Source organism: Nannospalax galili, unplaced genomic scaffold, assembly GCF_000622305.1.
Source record: "Nannospalax galili isolate Female #2095 unplaced genomic scaffold, S.galili_v1.0 scaffold95, whole genome shotgun sequence".
NCBI classification, from domain to species: Eukaryota; Metazoa; Chordata; class Mammalia; order Rodentia; family Spalacidae; genus Nannospalax; species Nannospalax galili.
In genome coordinates this window covers 2,528,175-2,541,365 of record NW_008342393.1, presented here as the reverse complement: position 1 = coordinate 2,541,365, position 13,191 = coordinate 2,528,175, and positions in this window count along the sequence as shown.

The window sequence follows — 13,191 nt, the reverse complement described above, 5'->3', positions numbered from 1 at the left end:
GCAGTGCTAGAGGGATTGAACCCAGGGCTTCGTGTTTGTTAGGCTAGCACTGTACTACAGAACCATATCCCTAAGCTTGAAAGCATTCTTTTTTAAAAAAATATCTTATTGTATGTGAATGTGTATTGCCTGCATGTATGTAAGTGCACCTGTGTTGTGCAATGCCCATGGAGGTCAGAAGAGGGCACTGGATCCCCGGGAACTGGAGTTACAGATGATTGTTAGCTGCCAGGTGGGTGCTTGGAACCACCCCCCAAGTACTCTGGTAGAGTAGCCAGTGCTCTTAACTGCTGAGCCATGTCTCAAGCCCCATTTTAAAAAAGGTATTCTTTAAAAGTGAGATTTACTGGGGCTGCAGAGATGGCTTCGTGGTTAAGAGTTCTAGCTGCTCTTCCAAAGGATCCAGGTTCAGTTCCCAGGACCCACATGGTGGCTAACAACTCCAATTCAAGGGGATCCAATGCCCTCTTCTGGCCTCTGCAAAGCATTGCACACACATGGGTCACTTACGTGTAGGCAAAACATTCATACACACAAAATAAAAAAGTTTTAAGTAGAAAAAGTGAGAATTACTATAGTGTGATTTGTTTCTTACTAAATTCAGTTTCCATTGGCTGTCCAGGCCTCTGATCCAGGTCATCAGATCTCACAGTCCTGTGCCTTCTGCTGGGAAAGACTTTTGTACTACCCAATATAATGCCGTGATACAGCTGATGGAGCCTTCTTACTCCAGTAGATTAACTTGGCTCCTTCCTGTTAGGAATCAGGACAATACTTCCCTGAAAGGCAGGGTAGCTCATAGGTGTTTAAACTCTGGTGTCAGATAAATCCAGGATGTAAACTAGTTTCCCAGCTGTGGGAATTTAGGCATGTTCTCTCTCTCTCTCTCTCTCTCTCTCTCTCTCTCTCTCTCTCTCTCTCAGGTCTCATGATAGCTCAGGCTGTCTTTGAGATCACTATGTAGTCAAGGATAGCCTGGAGCTATGTAGTCAAGGTAGTTCTGCCTCTGCTTCCTAAATGTTGGGATTATAGGATTTGCCCCCACACCTAGTTTAGGTGTTTCTTGTTTGCTCAGAACCCGAGTATCTTAAACAAGGATTAAATAAGCATCACATACACTGGTTATAAGAATCTTGGGGCTGGAGAGATGGCGCAAAGGTTAAGAGCACATGTAATATTCTTTCAGAGGACCCAGGTTTGGTTTCCAGAATCACATGGGTGGCTCATAAGTGCCTATAACTCCAGCTCCAGGTGATCTAACTTCCTCTTCTGGCCTCTGTGGGTACCCTCATACATGTAGCATACATTCACACAGACACACATACATACACATAACAAACTAAAAAAGAGAAATACAGAGGTTAGAGTCTTATTTAAAATTTATTCTTATTTTATGTGTATGAGTGTTCTGCCTATATGTATGTAAGTGTACCACGTGTGTACAATGTCTGTAGAAGCCAGAAGAGAGAGTCAAATTCTCTGGAACTGGAGTTACAGATGCTTGTTAGCTGCCATGTGGGTGCTGAGAACTGAATCTGGGTCCTCTGCAAGAGCAGTGCTAAGCCATCTCTCCATCCCCAAGTTAGATACTTTGTTCATTTGTTTGTTTGTTTTTTATCTTTTTGAGACAGGGTCTCTGTGCAGCCCCAGCTGGCCTGAAACTCACTATGTAGACCAGGCTGACCTTGAACTCACAGAGATCCGCCTGTCTCTGCCTCCCAAGTGCTGGGATTAAAGGTGTATACTACCACACTTGGCTAAGATTAGATACTTTAAAAAAAATTGTTTCTATTTTGGGCCAGGCCTATGAGATTGCTCAGTGGGCAAACACACATGCCACTAAGTCTGATGATCTGAGTTCAATCCCCAGGCTCCCCATATTGGAAGGAGAGAACCAACTCCTATTAGGTATCCTCTGACCTCCACATGTGTGTTAGTTCAGGGTGCTTCCTACCACACTACAGTGGTCCCCTTCCCTTCTTGTTCCCTGCTCTGTCCTGGCCCCCATATTCTGTATGCTTCCAGGTGTAGAAAGCAGGTTCCCAGCCCTGGCTTTGAGTCATCTCTGCAAAGAAAAAAACAGTTTTTCCCTCCTGTACAGTGTGGAAATGCTTGTGTAATGGGAACAGCAACCAGAATTCAAAGCCCGTAATTCACTGGTGATCAGCTGTAGGGGAGGCACTGGGACAGTTACATTAATAACTGTGCATTAAAAACAAGCAAGTGATGTTCCTGTAAAGCATGTGTTGGTTGGAGTGCTTGGGTTTTTTTTCTTTTTTTCTTTCCTTCAGGAGCAAATGGGGCCATGGAGGGAGAGCATTAAATTATCTCTTGAAATGATGCTAGTAATAAGTTGAGCAGGTTAGAAGAGCTGTTGGTACTCCCACCAGACTGCCTTTGACCTTTCCCAACTCTATCTTTCGCCTGGTCATGTTTTATACTAGATCAGTTACTCCCATCTGGGCTAGCTGTGTCTGTCGTTTAGAGACTCTGTCTACACAGACAAAATGGGATTTTTTTTTCATCATCCAAACAAGTAAGATTATATATTATTTCTTGCCAGAAATTAGAACACATATGTGACATAGAAAAAAACAGGGACTTGTAAGGACAATTCTGAATATTTGAAATAAACACTGTTCTGGAAAATTGGGTCCATAGGGACCCAATGATAATAAATCAATACTAATAATAACTAACATTTCTATGACATGGCCAGTGGCCAGGTTCTTTTTTGAGGGCTTTTCCCAACTGGAATCCTCTTACCCTAGGCAGTAGGTGTTCTTATTTCTAGTTCTATCTAACCCAAGGAGAGCAGTACTCACAGCCAGCAGTGAGGCACATGGCTGGGGTACAGTTCAGCCACACTGGCTCCTGGTCTATGTTCCCACCCACCACTGGATGGCCTGGAATATGCTTCTCTGGGGAGATGGCTTAGTGAGTGAAGGTGCCTGCTGCCAAGCCTGACAACCCAAGTTCAATCCCTGGGACCCACAGGGTAGAAAGAGAGAAGCAACTCCAGAAAACTGTCCTCTGATCTCCACATGTACACCATAATACACACACACACACACACACACACACACACACACAAAATAAATAAATTAAAATGTAATAATAAAGAACTCCTGACAGTTGCAACTGTGTCCCTACATGAAGTGGGCACTGGGCTGAGATGCATGTCGTGTGAGGAGCTGCCATGACACTGATACATGAACCATGAGAGGCAGGTGCTATTGTCATTCTCATTTGGCAGATGAATATGTCAAGGCCAGGGGAATCATGAGCCAGGTATTGATAAGGTAAAACCTTCTAGATCCCTGTGATTCAGGAAGCTAGGACATCTTCACTGTAAACAAAATTAATAGTCTTGCTTGTGAGATTTCCAGAAAATATTCTCAACAGGAGGCCCTATGGAAATTCATGTACATAAACTTGGTTTATTGCTATTTTAAAGGTTTTTTTGTTTTTTTTTTTTAATAGAATCTCACATAGCTCAGTCTGGTCTCAAACTTGCTACATAGCCAAAGATGACCTTGAGCGCCCGATTCTTTTGCAAATGCTGAGGTAACAGGCACGCACCACTATGCTCAGCTATTTTAACATCCTTGTTTAAAAGTATTTCTATGCATGGGACTGGAGAGATGGCTCAGCAGTTAAGAGCGGTGGACCTATATGGCTACTGACAACCATCCTTAACTCCATCCAGTTCCAGAGGATTCGATGCCCTCTTCTGACCTCCAAGAGCATTCATTGCATGGCACAAGTGCACTTACATACATGTAGGCAAAACATTCATACACGTAAAATAAAAATAAGCAAATTTTGGAGGTTGTTGGGACAGGGTCTCACTATAGCCACAGCTGGCCTGGAACTATGTAGACCAGGTTGGCCTTGATCTCACAGAGATCCACCTGCCTCTGCCTCTCGAGTACTGAGATTAAAGGTGTGCTTTACCACATCTGGCTAAAAATAACTAAATTTTCTAAAATAAAATATTTCGATGTCAAAAAATATATTATCATGCTGGGTATGGTGGCACATGCCTTTAATCCCAGCACTCTGGAGGTAGAGGCAGGCATATCTCAATGAGATCGAGGCCAGCCTGATTTACATACAAGTTCCAGGCCAGCTGAGGCTACAGGGCAACCCTGTCTCAGAAACAAACGTGTGTGTGTGTGTGTGTGTGTGTGTGTGTGTGTATGTGTGTGTGTGTGTATGTGTGTAATCTCTATGGTGGCTACCTTCACAGCAAATGTTAATTGTGCTGGAATTTGATTTTCAGCTGCTGAGAGAATTCAACCAAACTCTAAAATGAGGGCTCCTTTCCCTCTCTAGGTCCCCATATTTTTCCCTATCTTTTCATCCTGCCTTATGAGCAAGCAAAGCCAGCTTGCTCAAAGGCAGGGCTGACTCTGTACTCTGTAGGCCCTACTGCCCTGTACAGCTCCTTTACTTCCCTGACAGAACTTTATGATTCTCATACTTCAGGCTTTAACTTGGCCGAGCCCCAGTACACAGATTTTTAACCTATTTCTAAGATTCCTGGACTCCCAAGAGTGGGATTCTAGGTCCTGAGACCCGGCCTGAGTCAGACAGAGGCAGGGAAGACCACAAGGAGTCATTTAATTGTACATTAAAAGAGAAGGTCCCCTCATACACAGTCCTCCCCTTCCCTCCCTGCCCCAGTTCCCTTCCAATCACATCAGAGACCCCAGAGAGGGCTTGACCTCTGTCCTCAGGGGAGGTCAGCCAGGGTGACCCTGCTGTGTGTAGGATATGGTGAGAGAGGCCCAGCTGCAGGCCCTGGAGGGCTGAAGTGTACCCAGAAACAGGCTGGGGTCACTGAGGGTGGCCCAGGGGAAGGGAGGGGCTTCTCTGCCCCTTTGTGAGCTGAAGAGCAGGACGGATTAGTTCCACAGGCAGTGACTGTGTCTCCAGAGAAAGGAGCTATTATGGAACGGCTAAAAATACAGGGCACAACCTATCCCACCTCCCCTTTTATCACCATAGAGATGAGGGGTGGGTTCTGGGAGGTAGTGAGCCCAAAGCATGGAATGAAAGGCAGGGAAAGCAGGGAAAGAGATGAAAGGGAGGAGTGGAAGCCCGCTGGAAGAAGGGAGTGAGTGAGGAAGAGGGGAAAGAGAAGATGCCTGCCCCTTTCAAGTACAGTGGCTGGTGGGATTGCCCACTTTCCCCACTGCATCCTGCCTGCTGGGTCAGACACTGCCTGGGGGCTGCTAGGGCAAAGAAGGGTTTGCTTACTACCCTGCAGCTGGGCCTGTGACCTTTGAAGATGAGGGGTCTGACTATCTGGGATTAAATTGCAAGACGGCCACATGGAGGGCAGCTGGAGAACAGCTGCTGGGTCTCATCCAGCTCCTGGACACACCAAGTGCGCCAAATCACTGACTCTCTAAGGCATCTGATCCAACCATTCATCCTCTGGGGTCCCCAGCAGATAGTGATATGATGTCAGCCTAATGTTTTCAGTGATTAGACTTCTCTCCGGTGCCTTTGTGGGGCACCTCTAGTTGTCAGAAAGAATGTCCTTCTGTTAGATGGGAATATGGGATGTTTCCCTCCTGATACCCTCCTGATAACCATATGAACCATGGAGCCTGCACAGTGGGATAAGCTGGGTATCTAATGTAGAAAACAAAGTCAGATACTTCTTGAAATGAAATACCTTTTTTTTTTTTGTCAGATAGAGTGTCTTTGTGTATTGCTATGTAGACTAGGGTGGCCTAGAACTCACAGAGCTCCTCTCTTGTTTCTGCCTCCTCAGTGTTGGACTAAAGGTGTGTGCCACCATGCCAAGTCATGAAATATATTTTGCTTTGTGTTTTGTTTTGTTTTTGTTGAGAAAGAGTCTCACTATAGCCCCAGCTGGCCACTATGTAGACTTCATTCTCACAGAGATCCACTTGCCTCTGCCTCCCAATTACTGGGACTAAAGATGTGCACCACCACACCCAGTCATGAAATACATTTTTTTTTTTGGTCTTTTTGAAACAGGGTTTTCCTGTAGTCCCAGCTGGCCTGGAACTCACTATGTAGACCAGGCTGGCCTTGAACTTACAGAGATCCGCCTGCCTCCGACTCCCAAGTGCTGGGACTACAGGCATGCAGCCACCATGCCCAGCTTATGAAATACACTTTTTTTTTTTTGGACTTTTTGAGACAGGGTCTCTCTGTAGCCCCAGCTGGCCTAGAACTCACTATGTAGACCAGGCTGGCCTTGAACTCACAGAGATCCACCTACCTCTGTCTCTCGAGTGCTGGGATTAAAGGCATGCGCCACCACTCCTGGCCAAAGTACACTTTTTAAAAAATTTATGTGTATGAGTGTACTGCCTGCACGTGTCAAAGTGCACCTGAGTCAGGCAATGCCCACAGAGGACAGAAGAGGGCATCAGATCCCCTGTAACTGGAGATATGGTAGTTAGCCATCATGTGGGTGCTGGGATTCGAACCTGGGTCTTCTGCAAGAACAGCCAGTGCTCTTAACCACTGAGCCATCTTTCCAGCCTGAAATACATTTTTTTTTAAGGTTCATTTATTTTTTATTTTTTATTTTTTTGGTCTTTTTGAGACAGGGTCTCCCTGTAGCCCCAGCTGTCCTGGAACTCGCTATGTAGACCAGGCTGGCCTTGAACTCACAGAGATCCGCCTGCCTCTGCCTCCCGAGTGCTGGGATTAAAGGCATGCACCACCATGCCCAGCAGGTTCATTTCTTTTTATCTTATGTGTATGAATATTTGGCTTGCATGTATATATGTGTGCCACTTGCATGCCTGGTGCTTGCAAAGGCCAGAAGAGGATGTTTGATCCCCTGGAACTGGCGTTACTAATGGCTGTGAGTTACCATGTGGGTGCTGGGAACCTGGGTCTTCTGTAAGAGCAGCAAATGTTCTTAACCAATGAGCCATGTCTCCAGCTCCTTGACATGAAAATATTTGAAAAAAACCTATTGGGAAGACAACTGCTAGGGAAAAAAAATCATAATCCATAATTTAGAAAATATCTAAAGATAAGTCAAAGTCCTGGAATGGAAAGTGATTTTGGCTATGAAACACCAAGTAGGCCTAGGATATCTGAAGATGCCAGGATCTGGGGAGCTGCTGGGTATGAACACAGAAGGTCATGGTCAGCATGTGTGGTATGTTTCAGCAAACTGGGTATTAAGGTAAAGACTCAGTCCAACAGACCAAGACAGAATCCAGTTAGAACTTGCTAGAAGATCGGTGCTATTCTGTGCCTCCGTGCTTCAGTACCCCTGCTGAAAGTCAGATCAACTTTTATCTCAACAGGGATGCTCTTGGAAGGAGGGCCTGGCTGGCATCTGGCTTCTTGCTCTTACCAGAGGTGGAAGAAGGAGGAACTTTGCCCTAGGACCTAGGGGTACCCAGTCTGATATATTGGTGATGCCTTAGTCTGAAGGTATTCAAGGATTCAGAGGTGACTCCAATTGGCAAGTTGACAAGTGCCAGCTTGCACTCTGGTAAACCCACCTGGAAAGCTTCAGGTAAGCCTCTGGCCCCCAAGACAGTGGCACTCTACTTGGAGCAGGGAAGGCAGAAGAGGAAAAAAGGCAAACTCCAACTCGTAGGACAACATTTGATGCTTTGTTCTTCCCTTGCTCCCCTGACTCTTACCACCTGAAGAGGCCTGAGAAGCAGGCTCTTTGGGCAGAACAGGTGTAATATAGGTAACAGAGGTACCAGAGATAAGATGGCAGCTGCACTAATAAAAGCTACATGCCATGCTCAGAAATGGGTGGGTGCTTCAAAGTGCCAGGTGCCAGCAGGTATTGGAGAAGCCCTGCTTCTTACATGTAGAGGGGTAAGGCCATGGCTCCCTATTTGAACAGCGCAAAGCACAGGCTGTCAAGAAAGGCAGACAGACCTGCTATTGCCTCTTCTCATTCAACACCTAGGCTCCTGCCCAAATGTTAGTGTCCAGATTGTATTTATGACTGTTGTAAGAAGGAGTGACAGAGCCTTTTAATATCCCTGACAGCCCAGGATGTTTTAATAGATGGTGGAGCTGGGCTTCGTGAGTTAAGAAAAGAGAGCAGAGTGGCTGAGGGAGCTGTCAGGCCTGGTTTCTATGACAGACCTACTGATCGACTCAACGACAAAATAAAATACGGGGCTGTGTCTCTCCTCGGCCCCATCAGCTTGACAGACAGTCAGTCACCATTGTATGTCATCTTTCACCTCCTAATCACTCAGGCTTAGGGGAAACCTGTGTTTAACAGGGAGTCCCTGCAGGATTTCCACCCAAACCTGCCTCCCTGAATGGCAGACTTCTCTTTCAACCCCTCCCGCCTCCAGGGTCCAGTTGGCATCTTTGATTTTCTGCATTTCAAACAGGACACTCCTATCTACAGAGCCTTGCCTCGGTGCTGTTGGGAGGCCTCTGGCTTGCTAGGAAAATGTTCTACTTAGCACAGCTCTGTCCCCAGCTCTTCAGTACTACTGTTTGTGAGAGGTGATTATAGGTGATTCTAGGTGGCACAGGACTGCTAAATGTTCTGAAAAAGCAGAATGGATAGTGATGTTGCACAGCAATGTGAATGTTACCCATCTGGACACCCATAAAGAGTTAAGTGATACATTTTATCTTATGTATAACTTACAACAAAACAAAGACCCACAGATGGAATAAGGAGGAGAGATGCTGTGGCTCTTTTGTCCCTGTCTGCTTCTGCATTTGACCTGTGTGCCTATAAGGTGTGTACCCAGTAGCAGGACCACCCCCAGTACCTCTGTGTTAGAAAGACACTCAGATCCTCCCCCAGGACCTGGCACCACCCCCTGTCCTCAAATCAGGACAGTTTGGGAGTCACATACCTACAGGTTCTTTATATGCTCTTTTCCAGAACCAGGTTTGGAGTTGGTCTGGTTAGTAACTAACTCAGTTATGGTGGCTAAAGTCACTTTAGCTTCACCCCTAGTATGTTCTTGAAGGTCAGGTGTTAGGGATTCTCTACTTTTTGGTAGAGAGAAGGGAGGCCAGCAAATCCAGTGGTCACTGACTTTGTTCTTTCCCGAGCTACTGAAACAAACTTGAAACAAATTCTGCCTTCTGGTGAGTTAAGGTGAGTTGGCTGGATCTAGTCTCCCTCCTATGGCTTCCCTCATGCCTGCCTTGCAAGGCTCCAGAGTGCAAGGGCGGGGCTGAAGCTCTTTAGCCCTGGTCTCTAGGGCAGTAGACACAAGCCTACAGAAGAGGGGCCCTGCCACCCATACCAGCCCAGGGCTCTGTGTTCAAGTCCTCTGCCAGGAGAGAGTTAAGGGCTTGGGTTTAATTTGCCCGTTAATCACAGTTAAAAGAAGTAATGAGCGTCTCCCCAAAGCCTGGGTGTTTCTCTGCAGATTAAGCAGCAATTTGCATAGCCCCTTTATTCATTCCCACCTTCCCCTGTGGGGCGGCTTGTCCTTTCAGACACAGCCAAGCGCAGCCGGCGGTGGGAGCAGTTTGACAAATGGCTTTGCCTTGCGCCATGGTTTGGGTGAGAGGGAGGGAGGGAGATGCTGGGAGGAGAGGGCAGCTCCCGACAGTAATGGATAGCTGGGGCGTTAAATAGTGCAGAACTTTTTATTAGACACATAGGAGAAGTTTAAATATTCAAACTGGTTTTCTTTGAAGCCTAAGGAAGGAGAGGAGGGTGGCAGGGTGGCTAAGGCAGAGTTTACTCAGGGCCAGTTTATTCAGAGGCCTGCTTATCCCTGTCTCTAGAGAGGAAGGGCATCTGGAGGACACAGGCAGGATCTGGGTCAGCTGGTGCCCCTGGGCGCCACAGTTTGGCAGCAGCCTTGACATTCTCTCCTGCTGGGCTGGGTTCTGCCAGGCAGGATGGCAGCCTGAAGACTCCTCAGGGTGCAAAGTGGTTTGTCGAAAGCCCACCACGCAGGCAGCATTCGGGAGGTCCCAGCTTTTCTAGTAAGACTGGGTCTGTGTTACAATGATACTGCTGAGAGTCAAGCTCAGTGTAGCTACAACCCTTTGCTCTTCTCAAACTGGGAAAGAGGTGGAGAGACAGTGCTCTCTCCCTGGGTAGTGAAACAAGTTTAACCATTAGTTTGGTTTTGTTTTCTGTGTGTAGGGGCATGGGGTTGAGACAGGGTTTCACTTCATAGTCTAGGCTGGTCAATCCACTTTATTTTTTTCTGGTGCTAGGGATGGAACCCAGGGCCTTGCTCTGGTTAAGCATGTACTCTATCACTGAGCTATACCCACAACCCATAGTCAGCCGCCTCTCTTTTGAGACAAGGTCTCTTTATATAGCTTAGGCTATCCTTGATCCATGATCTTCCTGTCTCACTTAAAATGGACTGATTATAAGCCTAAAGTAGAGTCACACACCTGTGATTCCAGCCCTTAGGAAGTTGAGGGAGGATGATCATGAGTTCAAGGATAGCCTGGCTACATAGAGATACTGTCTCAAAACAACACACACACACACACACACACACACACACACACACACACACACACACCACAAACATAAACCAAACCAAAAAATAAACAAAAGTCAGCTCTTGGTCTCCCAATTTTCTTCCCAAACTTCTGGTTGTTTATAGGACTCTCCCTTGTTCTAGCTGGTGAGTCATGTCATATTTCAGTGTTCAAATTTACCTCAGAGATCATTAAGATAATTGAAGTTCAGAGAAGTTTGAGTCTCCAAGGGGGACATAACACTAAGATCCAATCCCCAATCTCAAGGAATTGTTTGGGTCAGACAGACACACTGGGTTTTAAAATGCAGCTGAAAGGCTGGGGATGTAGCTCAGTGTAGAGGACTTGCCTAGCATGGGGGAGAGCCTAGTTTAGTCCCTAGCACTGCCAAAAGAATAATGTGTCCAACATGCACACGGGGCTCAGAAGGGAGGAAGGAGAGGGACGGATTCTGTTGAAGCAACTAGAATTATTCAGAGATATGTCTGGGCCTCATCCTAGTTGGTCAGGAGGGAGCAAAGAAAAGCCTCAGGACATGGTGGACACATGAAACTGGCATCTTGGGTGGGTATAAAGGGCTGGGCTGCTAGACTAGGAATGTGAGGCTAAGTGGTCCTGAGTCTAAACAGGGAAATGAAGGCCAAGAGGGCCTAGTAACGAAGAAAAGACAAGTCTGAGAGGGGCAACGGAGACTGGGAGGAGACCAGGATGATCAGAGATGGATGGGGGATAATGGATTTAGTGTGGGACATGCATCATGGACACACTGGGCCAGGATCAGACACAAGTTGCTAGCCTTAGTCCAGAATATTTCCACCCTACACCCCATCCTATGCCCTGCTCTGGCAACAGCTGACATTGGGCTATCCAGTCCGTTCTAAGTGCTGTACACATCACATTACCTCCCCCTGAGGTCAGCAGAATCTTTGTCTTTTTTTTTTATAGTGGAAGGGAATGAAGCATAGAGAAGTCCAGGGACTGGTCCCAGATCACACAAGGAATAGAAACAGTACCAGGAATTAGCCCAGGCAGCCCAGAGCTCACAGCAACATTACATTGTTTTCTTGTTATTATAGTTTTATTTTTTTGAGACGGGGTCAAATATAGCCCAGGCTGGTCTCAAACTTGCTTTATAACTAAGGATTACCTTGAAGTCCTTGGTCCTCTTGCTGCACCTCCCAAGTGCTAGTATTATAGACATGTGCCACCATGCCCAGCTCATGTGCTTATTTTTGGTGCTTAGATAGAACCCAGGGCCTTCTGTACACTAGGTAACAGTTCATCACTGAGCTGTTTCCCAATGTCTTGCTATTATTTTATTAGATTATATGTGCTTGTACTAGAGTGGGGAGAATACACAAATGTCAGTTTAAAGGTGAAATACACATTAGCAGCAGGACAGATATGTATGAACAGGCAGAGAGAGTCACAAGACCCGGGTTTCTATAAGCAATGTCTAGGGAATTGAAAAGCATGCCTGAGTGAGCAGGATCACAGTCCCTAAGGCTGGGTGTGCTTTTCTTTAGCCCTGGACTCTGGACCACTGCTGTAGAGCAGGTAATTGGATTATAGAGAAAATGAGCTTGTGTTTGGTTCGTTCCTGTCCTTCACCCTGCACTGGCAATGGAGGCAGATGAGTTGCAGTTGTACAGGAGTCCACATACCCCTGACACACCATCAGCAGGCACTGGGGCTGGGCTGCCACAAACAATGGACAATCCTTAACATTCCACTTAGCCCACATTCATGGTCAGCCAGGCAGGCAGTGATGTGAAGGATTCTGGAAAGGCAAGGCTTCTTCCTTATGTGAAGCAGAGACACATAGGACACCTAAGCACAGGTGGTGGGAGAGGAGTCAACATCAAACTACGCTGCTCTTGGCAATGAATTCACACACTGAGGATGGACTCTTGGCCTGTGGCCTCCCTCCTTCCCTGAACTTCTTTTACAACTCTGGAAAGCTGACTTCTGGGAACTTGTCTTCAAGTTTTTAAGGAGCCCTCAATTCTCCCTTCCAAGAAGATAAGTCAGGCCAGGAAGAAGAGTCTTCTTTGGTGCCCCACCACCCAAAGCTAAGAGCTCCTGCACAGACAGTGTTCCAACAGCTCAATTCATTAACTTTTAGGACGACCCTGTGGCACTCTAAGGACAACCAGCAGGAACCTAAATGTCCCAGAATTCAAGTCAAAGACCCCAAAATCCAACTGCTCTCATAGCCAGCCAGATGGGCCCCTTTGGTGTGTCTGGCCTGGTCAGGAGGGATGACCTTAAAAGCAGTGGAGCAGAGGTAAAGGCAGCTGGAAGCTCCAAAGAACCACCCCAGTGCTATGAGCCTAGGGGTCTGGGACGGCCTTTATACCAGGCACTGAAACAGGCCTACCCCTAAGTGAGAACAGTCCCCAAACCCTACTGCTTACCACACTGCTTTCTCATCTGTTGAAAAGTCCTTCTACCTAATCTGCTTCCCTTCCTGTGGAACTGGAACCGCAGCAAATACTACTTTCCTGCTGGCCAGAGGTCAGGTGCTCATCTGTCTCGCAGGAACAAGAGCCTCTTGAGGCCAAATCCAGCCTGCACAGTCACATGATCTACAGGGCTTCTCTCTACAGCCCAGGTCCTGTAAGCAATGGAGTCTGTGTAACAGCTGGTGACTGGGCAGGGACATTAGACTGGGCAAGGGTAGCATACCTCAGTGAGCTGTTGGCTGCTGCATGGGGCCAGCCA